We start from the raw sequence: 15,482 nt of genomic DNA on the forward strand, positions 1-15,482 counted from the left end.
GCGCGGGATGGCATTGTGGAGCATCGTTTGGCTTGCTCGGCATTGGTATCTGCTTGTTCGAGGTAAGTAACTCTTCTAATCTTAGTGCTGAGGGTATGAAATCCCGAAATACGTGTTATGTTATTGGTATTAAGGTGACACACATGCTAGGTGACGGGCGTGTGGGTGTGCATCCTGTGAATTGTGATTCCGTTGTTTCCATGGCACTGTATATTGGCCCTATTTTGTTGATATCTGTGTTATCACTATGTGATAAAGTAGTTAAGCTGTCAATCATGCTAAATATCATGTTAGGCTTTATGCTGATATTGTTAGGATCTATAATGGTCGTTTCTTGTTGTCATCTCACTGATTTCATTGATATATTGTACTCAGTCATATTCATGCATTCATATCATATCTGAGTCTTAGTTGTTGTTTATTGATACATCATATCATTGTTGTCGGGCTAGTTTCATGGCATTGTGAGCCCGTGAGTGAGATTGGAGTGATTGATGACTGAGTGAGGCCGAGGGCCTGAGTGAGAGTGACATTTTGGGATCGGACTGCATGCCGCAACATATGATATTGATTATATTTTATATGGATCGGGTTGCACGCTTCGGGCTATATATATATATATATATATATATATATATATATATATAGGTTGCATGCCGTAATAATATTGGATCGGGCTGCACGCCGCAGCAATATAACGCTTGGGCTGAAGGCTACGGAGTCTGCACACCCCCAGTGAGCGCAGTCGATTATATATAAATATGTGGATCGGGCTGCACGCCGCAGCGGGTATTATATAGCGTTGAGTGATTGAGTGTGCTAGGCCTTGAGCATAGTGAGAGAGAATGCGAGACAGTGAGATTGAGTACTCTGAGAGTATGAGTACATGAGTTCATCTCTGAGATGCATTGCATTGACATGCACACATGACATACATGCATATAGATGAATTTTTCTCATGCTGCACGATATCACATCATTCATGATCTCTTACACATGTTGACAGATGGGCATAGTGATGCATTTGTTTTACACTGGTTATTTAGAATGAAAATGAAACATCTTATTTATTATGGAAAGGATTTTGGAAAAATTATTATTTTCAAACTTATTCATATCTTTGGTAACTCTGGTGAACGATTTGGGTTTTTATTGAAGTACTCAAAAGGCGGAACTATTTTTAGAAATCATATTTTTGTTGAACATTTGATTGTTGAGTTACTTCTGGTATTACTTGTTTTATGTTGTTATGAACTATTGCTGGTTATTGAAGTTGGGACCCGACCTTGGTTCAAGCTCGTCACTACTTTCAACCTAAGGTTAGGTTTATTACTTATTGAGTACATGGGGTCGGTTGTACTCATACTACACTTCTGCACCTTGCATGCAAATGTTGGCTGTTGTTGTTGCTGTGTTCGATGGGAGTTGGATTGAAGATGTACCTGCATCCCGGCTGTAGCTGCCTCTTGTTCGTGGTAGCTTTAGATCTATAAAACTCTGTTCATGCACTATTCAAACAGAGTATGTATTTATTTTATTTTCGCCTTGTAAACTCTATTCTTAGAAGTTCATGATTTGTACTACCAGTTCTTGGAGAATGTATAAGATTAAGATATTTCATTACTTAATTGCTTTCTAAATTGTTATTGGAATTGGTTAGTGGTTAATTGGCTTACCTAGTAGGTTGGGTTAGGTGCCATCACGACTACTCGGATTTTGGGTGGTGACAAGGTGGTATCAGAGCTCTAGGTTCATAGGTTCTACAAGTCATGAGCAAGTGTCTAGTACAGTCTTGCGGATTGGTATGATGACGTCTATACTTATCTTCGAGAGGCTACAAGACATTTAGGATATACTTCCCATCTTTCTTTCCTTATCGTGCGACATTGATTCAACTTGAAGCGTAACTCTTTAAATTCCTTCCACGCATTCGTATGCGCATGCGAGCGCTCGATATCAGCTGTGTATACGCCGGCTTGCGATTCTATGAACGGGGTGCGAGATGTGATTTTAGTATGCTGATGATGGGCCAGTCTGGAGGACTTGCAGCCGGGTTTTGACTGTGACTTGAGCGCAAAAATGTTGATTGTGTGAGCACGTGCTTTGGGGATTTATATATTAGGTGGTGTCCATATTAGTGGAATTTGTGATTGGATGACTATGTGGTGAGTATGATGTGACCGCGGGATGTGTTCAGATTGTTCGAATGTGATAAGAAGAGTTTACTTGAGATGTAGAAAGTACTATGGGGTGTCTGATTTCTATCTTGATTTGGCGTATGGTCTCGAGTTATGGGTATATGGAGGGATCTCTCATGTTGTTGAGTTGTGGAGTGAAGTAGATTCTCATGTCTTGTTGATAAGTTCAGAATCGAGAAGATTAAGTGATTGCGTAGTAGTCGTGACTGTGGAAGGGTATAGAGAGATGTGAGTTTGAGGCAGAGCAGGTGGGTTATCTCATGCGAGGTGTCATGAGGTTGTGTGGTCCATATGATGTTTTGTAGAGAGTTCTCTTTTACCAGTGAATGATATATGTTGAAATTTGAGTTTGGATCGCTTGTGGGAGTTAGCTTGACTATTACAAGGGTGAATGCGAGATTTGCAGACGATTTGAGGTATTATATGGTTTGTGTTACATGGGCTTGCGAAAGATTTAGTTGAATTTCAGTGCGGAATTCTGGCAACAATAGAGTATGGATATCGTGATGTTATCGACTAATTTGTTCTATGGCTTCGAGCCAAGTGGGGGAGTCTGCTATCGACGAGTGGATTGCATGGTTATGTGTTGTATTGGTTTCGGTTTGAGGTATACTGGTGAATCAGTTATGACTTGCAGAAGTTGAGATTTAGGATGACTCGAGTAAGGGAATTTCTGGATACGGGTTGTATTACACTCTATGGGTTTATGGGAATCATAAAATAATTGAGTGGTTATTCGCGAAGGATGTAGTGTACATGGAATAGGAAATTTGCTCGATTGCTTAGGAGTGTGGGTTATTCCCTTGGATGTTGGTGTACTAATGGGGCACAGGTCGTTCGGTCCATTTGGTCGGTTCAATTGAGATTTGGGTAGAGTGGGTGACTCTTGAGAATGGTTCTAATGGATTCAAGATTTATATGTAGCGATCTGGAATTTTCAAGATTTATATATGGCTAGAAACTGGGAGTTGCATTGGATGGTGTCGAGACTTGTGGCATTTTTATATCATTGTGGATTGTGCATTTCAGTATCAAGAAGGCGAAGGAAATAGTTTTAGGTTCACATAAGGTCTCTTTAGAGTGGGTGCCTCGGTTGTGGTGCTTTGGGGTGCTTAAGAGGGGAGTCAGCGGCTTATGGGCCTTAGGGCGTTATGGTTTTATACTAGGGTCTCTTGTGTGGTGAATTTTGGTTAGGGATCATGTTGTTCTAGCAAAGAGAAGTATCAATTTGAAGGCAATTTGGAAAGGACTTGGAGAAATAGGACATCGTGGTAGTAGGTTGGGTTAGCACAGTAATGGGTATGATCGGTTCTCTAGGTACTTATGATGTGGCTAGACTCTACGGGTGTTTCGTGGCAATGCTCTTGAGTTTTGGCAACCTGCGTGGCTGGGTTGAGTTAGAGAGATTCGGTTCAAATAGCTTGGTTATGTGCAAATAGGTTTCGAAGAGTTCTCAATGGTTTTTACCACGGTTTGAGGAGTATATTTCCTACTGGCGTGAGAAATATGTTGCGTATTGGGATTTTCTACGGGATGAGATCATGTAACGATCCAACTGGTCATTTTGACTGTTAGAACCCTGTTCCCCTAAATAAGACTCCCCATATGTGCTTTTACTAATTTATGACTTGCGGGGATGGTTGGTTCGGGATTTGGAAGTGTTTGGGTTGAAATCGGAACACTTGGTTCCTTAAGTTGGCTTTAAAAGGCCAAGTTTGACTTCGGTCAACATTTTGAGAAAAACGACCTCGAAATAGAATTTTGACAATTCCAACAGCTCCGTATGGTGATTTTGGACTTAGGAACGTGTTCGAAATTTAATTTGGAAGTCCGTAGTTAAATTAAGCTTGAAGTGGCTAAAATAGGAATTTAAGTTTGAAAGTTTGACCGGGGAGTTGACTTTTTAATATCGGAGTCAGAATCCAGTTCTGAAAATTTTTATAGCTCCGTTATGTCATTTATGACTTGTGTGCAAAATTTGAGGTCAATCAGACTTGATTTGATAGGTTTCGACATCGAATGTAGAAGTTGGAAATTTTAAGTTTCATTAAGCTTGAATTGGAGCATGATTCGTGATTTTAGCGTCGTTTTATGTGATTTGAGATTTCAAATAAGTTCGTATGATATTTTAGGACTTGTTGGTATATTTGGTTGAGGTCCCGAGGGCCTCGGGTGAGTTTCGGATGGTTAACGGATCAAAGGTTGGACTTAAAACAACTGCTGCAATTTTTCATTTCTGCTGGAAATTCTGGGTTGTGATCAAGCCCAAGATCGAGACCCAAGATCGAGGCCATGATCGAGGGTCATGATCGAAGGCAGGGCTCGAGGGTCATGATCGAAGGCCCATGCTCGAGAGCCATGATCAAAGACAAAGGCTCGAGGGCCATGATCGAAGCCACGATCGAGGCCGAGGATCGAGGGCATGATCGAGGCCGAGAATCGAGGTCATGATCGAAGACCCAAGCTCGAGGGCCATGATCGAACCATGATCGAGGGCTGCCTGGGCAGAATTATAAAGGAAGGCATTCGTCACATTCACCATTTTTAACAAATTGGAGCTTGAGCAGAGGCGATTTTTGATAGATTTTCAAGGAAAAGACATTGGTGTAAGTGATTTTAACTCGGATTTGCTCAATATATACGAATATATCATTGTTTTCACCATTTAATTAGTGTTTTGAGATTGAAATTTGGGAAAGTTTTAGAAATCTCATAAAAATGAATTTTTGAGATTTCGGTATCGATTCAGAGTTGAATTTGAGTGAAACTGGTATGGTTGGACTCGTAATTGAATGGGTTGTTAGATTTTGTGAGTTTCACCGGATTCCGAGATGTGGGCCCCACGTGCGATTTTTGAGCTAATTTCGGATTTTTATTTAAAAATGTAGTATTTCTTATGAAATTAATTTCTATAATTTTTGGTGATTGTATCGAATTATTTTGGTTAGATTCAAGCCATTCAGAGTTGGATAGTCGAGGAAAAGGCCTACTATTGGATTAAATCGGAGCAAGTTGAGGTAAGTCTCTTGTCTAATCTTGTGAGGGAGAAATTACCCCATAGGTAATTAAAGTAATAATTGTTGCTAATTGTGGGGGCTATGTACGCATGAGGTGACGAGAGTCCGTGCGTAGCTACTCTTAATACTAAAGTCCGGGTAGTTTAGGACTCAAAGCATGAATTACTTGTGTAAATTGTATTTCTTTGTTTAATTAATATTATTTGATATATATATATATTGTGAATTGTTAGATAAAAATATTAAAGGATGGAAATATCATATGCTTGAGTTTCTGTTTAAATTAATTAATTGTTAAGAGAAATTGTTCTTCCTCTCGAATTTATCTTATAATAAATATACTCTCCTTTCGGAGGTACATAAGAAAATGTCCTCCTTTCTTGTAAAGCGGGCCGAACGCCTTGGCAGGATAGATACATCTATGGATCGCGCCGCACGTCCCTCGGCAATATACATGACACTCTGGATCGGGCCGTACGACCTCGTCAGAAATCATGCCTAATAATAATAATTACACGATACTCTGATAGTTTATTACAGCTTGTGAAGCTAATTGATAAATTGAAAATCTTTGGAATTTAAAGAATTAATTATCTCTGCTTGTTAAGGAATTATTGTTATTCTTTTAAAGGAGGCTAATTGATAAAGTAGAAATTTATTGGAATTGAAGGAATTTAATTAATATATTGAGAATTGTTGCATTTGAAGGAATTTAATTATTTCTGCTGGTTAAATAAAATTATTATACATTCTATAAATCATGTTGATCTAGATATTGCTATTTTTATTTCATTTATTATTATTGACTTTTAGTGGGTGTCAAAGTCGGCCATCTCGTCTCTACCTTTTTTAGATTAGGCTTGATACTTACTGGGTACACGTTGTTTTTCGTACTCATGCTGCACTTGCTGCATATTTTATTGTGCAGGTACATATATGTCTAGCGACCTTGTGGGCGCAGAGGTGTAATTAAAATTGTGGGGACATAGGTGAGCTACATTCTGTATTACGATTCACAGCCAACAGAGTCTCCTTCAGAGTTATTATATTTTTCCTGTCTAATTTGTATTCCGGACAGATGCTGTACTTTATTTTAACTCCCTAGTAAATGCTCATGCACTTGTGACACCGGATTTTGGGAATGGTTGTGAATTGTTTAGAAATTTAGTTGCTAAAAGTATTTATCATTTACTCTATGAGTTTTATCTTTTATTATTTCATTGAAGAAATTTTGATTTCAAAAGTACTACAATGGGTAATTATGCTAAGTATGTATTGTTGGCTTGCCTGACAGGTGTCCGGTGCCATCACGACCTTTAATGGATTTTGGGTCATGACAATATGGTATCAGAGCACCTGGTTCACGTAGGTCTCACGAGTCATGAGCAAGTCTAGTAGAGTCTTGCGGATCGGTACGGAGACGTCTGTGCTTATCTTCGAGAGGCTACGGGGCTATTAGGAATACTTCCCTTTTTGATTCCTCATCGTGCGATTCGATTCCTTTGAGTCTTATGCCTTCATTTCCTTCTTATTCAATCTTATGCGACGCGAAGCACTTGTTATAAATTGGGGATCGAGGAAATTTTTAATGGTACTACAGATGTAGTGCATGATGGTTCTCTCTGTGTAATTAATTGGGCTATTATCGTCGCCTTGCGGAAGGCCGCTCTATCGTTTCAAGTTATGCATCAGTACTACCTAAGGTTTTGAGATTTGGCATTGATTGTTATGATGATTCGTGTGTTGTTATCGCACAGTGTTTATGTAATGGCAGAATTCCTGTCTATGTGTCAGGGCAGTAAACGACTTGAAAGAAGGTTTTTCTCAGTACATGATTTAGAGGTTCCATGTTTTATTTCCAGCGGAGAAAAGGCAATCGGACTATGAATATTCAGGTTTGGGGTTGATGGAGTAACGAACCCTGATATCTTCGAGTGTGGTAGAGTTCTCAATTTTGATGTGGTGTCATCGCCTTGTTAAATGCGTTAAGGTTTACCGGTGTTATAGTTTTCTTCAACTCGCCTTCACGGCGGGGTGTTAGGAATTGGTATAGGGGAAGCAGTTGTTAGAGATCGCGGTGTACAATGGTTCAGGGTCGAAGCAGTGTTCCTAGTATTGATGGCTCGAGAAGGATGATCCTCGAAAAGGTTTAAAGCTGGTAACGACCTATTGGTTCAAGTGCTACAGAGACTGATTTTTAGTTAAGGCAACAACTGGACATCGAAGGATGAGGAAGGACATGTGGAAGGTGTCTTGTGGTGGTTAAGTTCCTAGGAGGCCAAGTATGAGAAACATAAGTCGAGTAGTTGCTTAAAGGAGAGTGGCAAGGTAGCATATGAGTTACGTGGTAGGATAACTACACGGCTTGAGGAAAGTTTGAAGTGATTTGGGATTTAGGATGGACAGTGACTAGGTCTACGAACTTAAGTTGTAATATTAGATGCTATATTGAGGAAGACTGGATACAACAGGAGGGAGTTGCTTCATATGAAAAAGGATACAACATGATTTTGGATTGGAATGTATTGCCGCACCTCTAGTTGACGTCCATACGGAGTGAACGGACTGGTGCAGCTGGTGAATGAGCTCGGACTCAGGATGATTTACTGATTTCATAGTAATTGCACCCATTGCAGTGATGCTGGAATATATCAGCATGTAATTTGCACAGGTGGGTTATCTCCTGTGAGCAGGTTAGCGCCGCGTGGTGTTGACGAAGCTTCTACGAAAAGTTTTACTGGCTAGGTAAGAGATTTAATATGTAAATGTGGCTAGTGGTTCAGAGTGTTTATTAAAGGTTAATAGAAGGATTTCGAGAAATTTGGAAAGTTGCGTGTGCAGGATCATATCAACGATGAAGAAAGAATCTCGGTGGATTCCAGAGTTATAAAATTGTAGCTTCAAGCTAAGTGGGAGAGCCCCACCATCTACAATTGGATTGCATGGTTGTCTATTTGTAAGGTTCCTGGTTATCGGTGTATTGGTGGGTCATTGCAACTAAGGAAAGAAAACATCAATGGTAATTTAAGCAAAGGATTTTGGGGAATGTGTGCCATATTTGGCCTTATCAATTCATATTCAGGTTTTTGGAAGACTCAGAGTTTATGCTTCGTGTAGATGTAATGCATATGGAAAGTGAGACAGTCGGGTGTTTCCTTGAAAAAGTGTCCATGTGCTAGCAGGGCTTTGTAGTTGATCATGTTTGGGAATAAATCAAAGCAAGTGACTCTCGATAACGGTCATAGAGGGTTCAAAAATTTAAAGTGCGGTGCCTAAGGATCTCTAGTCCGTAGTATGGTTGAGTATCGAGCTTTTGCAGCAGATTATGAAACGGGGCTTGGAGTACTCTGTGTTATCTTCAGGTTGTGGTGTAGCATTTGAGAAACGGAAGAAAATAACTTCGGATTCATAAAAGAAGTATTAGAATGGGTGTACCGGTTGAAGATGTAAAAGTGCGCACAAGGAGGGTTATGAGATGATTTGTGGGTTTTGAAACAGCGTGGTCTCGTGAAATAAGGTCACTCAGGATGAGTGCGGATTTGAGTTCGTAATGTAATGAATGGAGCTATTATTATTTCTAAGGCAAGTTGAGAATAAATTGAGAAAAAACAGGTAGGCTAACAATGGTTGAATTGGCATGATGGTGGCAATGATCAGTTCTTTTAGCTCATTGAATTATGCATGTGATTTGTGGTGGTACGTGTGAGGCTTGATGACCGCCGTAATTGATTTTATTTGGAGGAATTCAAGTATTATGGCATGTTATGTGTAGAGGGATCCCAAAAGAGTTATGGTGGTTTAGACAACTACTTGAGGCCAGTATTTTCTGCGGATATGGGAATTCAGTCACGTGTTGCAATGGTTCTTTTGAAATGAGTTAAGTAGAAGGTTTTTATATGATGGAGTGTTTACCCTATTAGTGGTTCGGGAGTTACGATGGAATTCTTGTACTCCTGCGCATTTGCGTGATTAAGTATACTAAGTAGCATGGAATTTGAAAGTTGAGGATTCAAGATTTCGGTTCGGTGTTGACAAGGATGTCATGAGCTCGGATGAGCAGGAATAGGTTTTAGATGTTTAAAGTAAGATGGTATTGTTTTCGGCATCACCTAAGGTCGATGTCAGGTGTAAGAGACCTTGTGTATTGATTTGTGGATTCTTGATATGCTTTACAGCATTAGTGTAACCGGTAGCATGGATGTGCAGACTTGTTACCTGGTGCGGAAGGTCGTGGGAGCGTGTCTAACGGAAAGATTGTGTAAGAGTGGCATGTAGTCACTTGATTGAGTGAAGATTGAAACCAAGTATGAAGATTGTGGTAATATCGCTGATTCGAGAATTTATGCCTGGAGGGCGCTCAGTTCATTTGGTTGTGAACTGTGGAAGTTTATTCCGGTTGTGATGGTTGTTCTTGTGTGTTATGGGAAAAAGGGTTATTATGGATCCTTGAAAGGGTATTAGCCTAGTATGTTGTGATCAGAATCGGCTTGAGGTCTGTGGATGGATTTGAATATGAATATGGGCTCTATATGAGACTGGATGTGTTCATTTCAGCATAAGTGCTCCTTATGGAGGAGTATTCGGACGTTGGATGTCGTTTCGTCATCGGTTATTTCATGTAATACTATATTGTACCGTGTGAGTTGTGAAACGGCTTGATAAATTTCTTATGTGTTGAGGTTCCGCGTAGCGATGGTGTTATGTGAGCAAGATAGCTCTCGAGATTTAGATCATATATCGCATCTTAGTTGTGCTTGAGTTTGGTAGCGTATGCCGCTGTCGGTACTTCTAGGGATGGTATTATGCACTTAGCGTGCTTGTGTCTGATATTCGAATATTTTGTAGTAATGAGCATTCTAGCTCGGTAAGTATTTCCTTATAGATTCTTTTTGTGCGGATCGGGTGGCACGCCGCCACGGGTATGCTGTTTGGATCGGGTTGCACGCCGCAACAATGTGATGTTGAGTACAGTCCCCTATAGTCTATTTTGTGTATTTGTGTCCCATTTTTTGAGGAAGGTTCATGGCACCTTTTCAGTTGTCTAATTAGTCATGTGGGTCAAGAAATCCTTTCCAGAGTTCATTTTCCTTATGTATCGCAATCGAGTCCGTAACTTATTAGCTCATTGTGGCGTCATATGAGGCTTTTTGCCGTGTTGAGGTGGCTTATTACTTGGGCAGCTTGTACTGGGGTGAGACGAGATTATTGGACCTGGGATCAGTGCAATCAGATTTATATAAGGTATATTAAATAATTAATATCGCCGTTCAGTTCAAAATGAGGTAACGGTCCTTGTCAGAAGGAGAAACTCAATAATTTGTTGACTCGGTAGTTGGTTATGAATTTATACACATTTCTTCCCTCGTGGAAGCATTGCAAGATATGGAACAGGACTTATATGTATCATGAGATGTGTTGTGAACATCATATTAGTGGAAATCTCGACTATTGTTATCGGGGATGTTATTATGGGCATGTGAATGATGCAGTGCATGGTCTAAATTCAACTAAGGTATGCAATCATGTATTGGTGCATCGTGTAGTGATTGATACGGTGTTCATAGGTTGAAAACATGCATGGTGGAGAATTCTGGATGCTAGAATTGGGTTCTAAGGCTTATTTGCCTAAATAAAGGGGAGAATCTTCAGATTGGCTCGAGCTAATGTGCTCAACTGGGCGTGTTAGCAAGGGTAGGTGCACGAGGTGTTAAATAGTGATTTTGGACAACTCCGGAATAATCCGTAGCACGTTCGAGGACGAACGTATAATTAAGTGGGAGAGAATGTAACGCCCCAACCGATCGTTTTGACTGTTAGAACCACGTTCCCCTAAATAAGACTCCCCGTATATGTTTTTACTAATTTATGATTTACGGTGATGGTTGGTTCGGGGTTTGAAAGTGTTTGGGTTGAAATCGGAACACTTGGTTCCTTAAGTTGGCTTTAAAAGGCTAAGTTTGACTTCGGTCAACATTTTGAGAAAAATGACCCCGGAATAGAATTTTAACGATTCCTTCCAACAGCTCCGTATGGTGATTTTAGACTTAGGAGCGTGTTCGGAATTTTATTTGGAAGTCCGTAGTTAAATTAGGCTTGAAATGGCTAAAATAGGAATTTAAGTTTGGAAATTTGACTGGGGAGTTGATTTTTTGATATCGGAGATAGAATCCAGTTCTAAAAATTTTCATAGCTCCGTTGTGTCATTTGTGACTTGTGTGCAAAATTTGAGGTCAACCGGACTTGATTTGATAGGTTTCGACATCGAATGTAGAAGTCAGAAATTTTAAGTTTCATTAAACTTGAATTGGAGCATGATTCGTGGTTTTAGCGTCGTTTTATGTGATTTGAGGTTTCAAATAAGTTCGTATGGTGTTTTAGGACTTGTTGGTATATTTGGTTGAGGTCTCTAGGGACTCCTCGGGTGAGTTTCGAATGGTTAACAGATCAAAAGTAGGACTTAAAACAGCTGCTGCAATATTTCTCTTATGCTGGAAATTCTGGGCTGTGATCGAGCCAAAGATCGAGGCCCAGGATCGAGACCCAAGATCGAGGCCATGATCGAGGGTCATGATCGAAGGCCCATGCTCGAGAGCCATGATTGAAGACAAAGGCTCGAGGGCCATGATCGAAGCCGCGATCGAGGCCGAGGATAGAGGGCATGATCGAGGACGAGGATCGGGGTCATGATCGAAGACCCAGGCTCGAGGGACATAATCGAACCATGATCGAGGCCGAGGATCGAGGGCTGCCTGGGTAGAATTATAAAGGAGGGCATTCATCCCATTCGCCATTTTTAACAAATTAGAACTTGAGTTGTAATGACCCGGCCGGTCGTTTCAGGAGTTATAGCTCCGTTTTTCCTATTTATGTTTCATTTATGCTCTTAAGCTATATTATGATATACCGGGTTAGTTGGTTCGGGTCCGAAGTAGTTTCGGAGTGGAATGTGACACTTAGTCTCTTATTTAGAACCTTAAGTTGGAAAAGTTAACTGGATGTTGACCTATGTGTAAATGATCTCAGATTTAAATTTGATGGTCACATTAGTTTCGTTAGGTGATTTTGGACTTCGGAGTGCGTTCGAAATGTGATTTGGAGGTCCGGAGTGGAATTAGGCTTGAATTGGCGAAAGTTGAAAATTTGGCGATTTCGGTCGGCAGTGAAAGATTTGATATCGGGTTCGGAATGGAATTTCGGAAGTTGGAGTAGGTTCGTAGTATCATTTGTGATGCGTGTGCAAAATTTGAGGTCATTCGGACGTGGTTTGGTTGGTTTCGGCATCGGTTGCCGAATTTAGAAATTTAGAAGGTCTTAGGCTTGAATCCGAGGGTAATTTGGTGTTTTGATGTTCTTTTGAGTGATTCGAAGGTTCGACTAAGTTGGTATGTTGATATATGACTTGTAGGTATTTTTGGTTGAGGTCCCGAGGGTGTCAGAGTGATTCCGGTTAGTTAGCAGATTTGTAGAAGTTGGAAAATGCAGCTGAAGCTGCTGCTTCTGCTATTTCCGCACTGCGTAAGGAAGAGTCGCAGGTGCGAGGTCGCTGGAGCGTCTGGGGAAGACGCTGATGCGAAAGTGGAAGGCCAAGGCTGGGAACGTAGGTGCGAAGAATTGACCACATCTGTGAGCCCGCAGATACGAGACCTGGGGCGTAGATGCAGAAGGAAGGAAGAAGGCTGGCTTTGCAGATGCGGCGCACCACGCGCAGGTGCGACAGGTTTGCCGCAGATGCAGAACCTGGGAGTTTAAGTGACTTGCACAGGTGCAGTTGTTGGGACCGCAGGTGTGGTCGTGCGGGTGCGAGTAAAAGGCCGCAGGTGCGAGAAGCCTGGGCAGAAGGTACATATTGAACACTTTGCGAATTTTGGTGCATTCTTCACAATTTCTATTCGGTTTTGGAGCTTTTGGGAGAGATTTGAAGAGGGAATCAAGGCGGTTTTCATTGAGGTAAGTTACTTGAGCCCTAATACTCGTACATATGGTAATGTTTCGTTGTTTAATCATGTAATTAGTGAAAATGAGGGGTTAGGGCTTGAGATTTTTGGAGAAGTAATTTAAGGATTTGAAGGACCAAACAATGTCGGATTTTGATGAATTTGGTATGGTTAGACTTATGAGTGAATGGGATTTATAGTTTTGTAAATTTTGTCAGATTTTGAGACGTGGGCCCGGGGGCGGGTTTGAGCCAATTTCGGGTTTTGGTCTAATTTTGTAGTTTTTCTTGTGGAATTCATTCCATTAGCATATATTGATGTTATTCTACTGATTGTGAATAGATTTGGAGCATTTGGAGGCCGAGTCCAGAGGCAAGAGCATTGCGGGGTAGAGATTTGACCGGGTTGAGGTAAGTAACGATTGTAAATCTAGTCTTGAGGTTATGAAACCCTCGATTTTATATCATTCTACTATTTTGAGGTGACGCAGATACTAGGTGATGGGCGTGTACCGTTGGGGATTTGTGACTTGGTCCGTCCCGTAGCAACTGTAAAGTTACATATTTTGTTGAAACTATATGATACTTATATGTTTTAGAAAGAATTTCTGTAAATTGGGTTGAATGCCATGTTTGGGCTTTGTGCGAGTGCTGTTTGGACCCTTAGGGGCCTTTTCTTACTATCCTCTCACTGTTTTCAATTGAAAATATATACTCAGTTATGGTTATACTTGTTTACTGTGTAACTCAGTTTTATGGCTCTATTTTGATGCATATAAATGTTGTTTTGGGCCGAATGCCCTGTTTTTACTGTAATGCCCGATTGGCTTGAGAGGTTTATGACTGAGTGAGGCCGAGGGCCTGATTTGTGAGGATATTTATGGGATCGGGCTGCACGCCGTAGCATGTTTGATATAGGCCAAGGGCCTGAGTGATTTATGCCATGATTTGGCTTGATATAGCGCTTGGGCTAAAGGAGCCCCTCCGGAGTCTGTACACACCCCCAGTAAGCACAAGTACCTACTGAGTGCGAGTGCCGAGTGCTGAGTGACTGGGAGGCATGAGTGATTGTGAGGTATTCCCGAGTGGCAAGAATGATTGTGAGGTATGCCCGAGTGGCAAGAGTGATTGTGAGGTTTGCCCGAGGGGATGTATATGAGTGATGCTTTGTCCGAGGGGCTGTTTACGATTTCATCATTTTTGCACACTTTTTGCATTTTTCCTCTGTTTGAAAACTGTTGAAAAATATCCTTAAATTAATTTTTTACTGGAACTGGGTTTAAACGAGATATTTTGATTCAAATCCTGATTTTAAAAGCATGAGGTATTTTACTGAGATTTCATGATATGAACGTTACATGCTTTATTGCTCGTCACTACTGCTCAGTCTTTATTTATTGTTGTTACTTACTAAGTTGGCGTACTCACATTACTCCCTGCACCTTGTGTGCAGATCCAGTTATTGCTGGACACGGTAGCGGTTATTGATTATTCTGGTTGCATATTTTCCCGGAGATAACAAGGTAGCTGTTTGGCGATCGCAGCCCCTGCTCTTCTCTCTCTTATCTTCCTCTAGTTATATTTAGCTATTTCCCAGGCTGAGTTAGCCTTGATATTGTTAGACATATTGTAATAGATGCTCATGACTAGTGACACCCCGATGTCGGGCTTTTCTTTCCGTACTTTTATTTTGATTTGAACACCTTTACAAAGGTTTTTATATTAAATGGCCTTGAAATTTATCCTTGAAATAAAAATATCGGTTTGTTTTGGAAATGAGTCGGCTTGCCTAGTTCCACGATAGGCGCCATCACGACAGGGTTAGGTTGGGTCTTGACAGATTGGTATCAGAGCGTAGGTTACATAGGTCTCTCGAGTCATGAGCGGGTTTAGTAGAGTCTTGTGGATCGGTACGGAGACGTCTGTACTTATCTTCGAGAGGCTGCAGAACCTTTAGGAAGATTCCACATTCTTGAATTCTTGTCGTGCGAATTTGTTGATTCTAGTAACTAAACATTTGTTGTTTCATTATCTCACAGATGGTAAGGACTCCTACTACCGGTCAGGAGGGCCACCAGTACCACCAGCCAGGGCCGCGAGAGGCCGTGGCCGCGGTAGAGGCTGTGGTAGGGGTAGAGGTACAGCCCGTACCGCATCTGGGGAAGTACCTACAGATCTACCAGTTGTCCCAGATTAGGACCAGATTCCATTTGTTGATGCACCATCTCAGACACCACCCGTGCCTATTGTGATTCCAGGCCTTCAGGAGGCCCTAGCTCAGATTATGACAGCATGTACTGTCCTTGCTCAGGCAGTCTCTATCTCGGCGGCCGC

Source organism: Nicotiana tomentosiformis, chromosome 7 (genome assembly GCF_000390325.3).
Source record: "Nicotiana tomentosiformis chromosome 7, ASM39032v3, whole genome shotgun sequence".
Taxonomy (NCBI): Eukaryota; Viridiplantae; Streptophyta; class Magnoliopsida; order Solanales; family Solanaceae; genus Nicotiana; species Nicotiana tomentosiformis.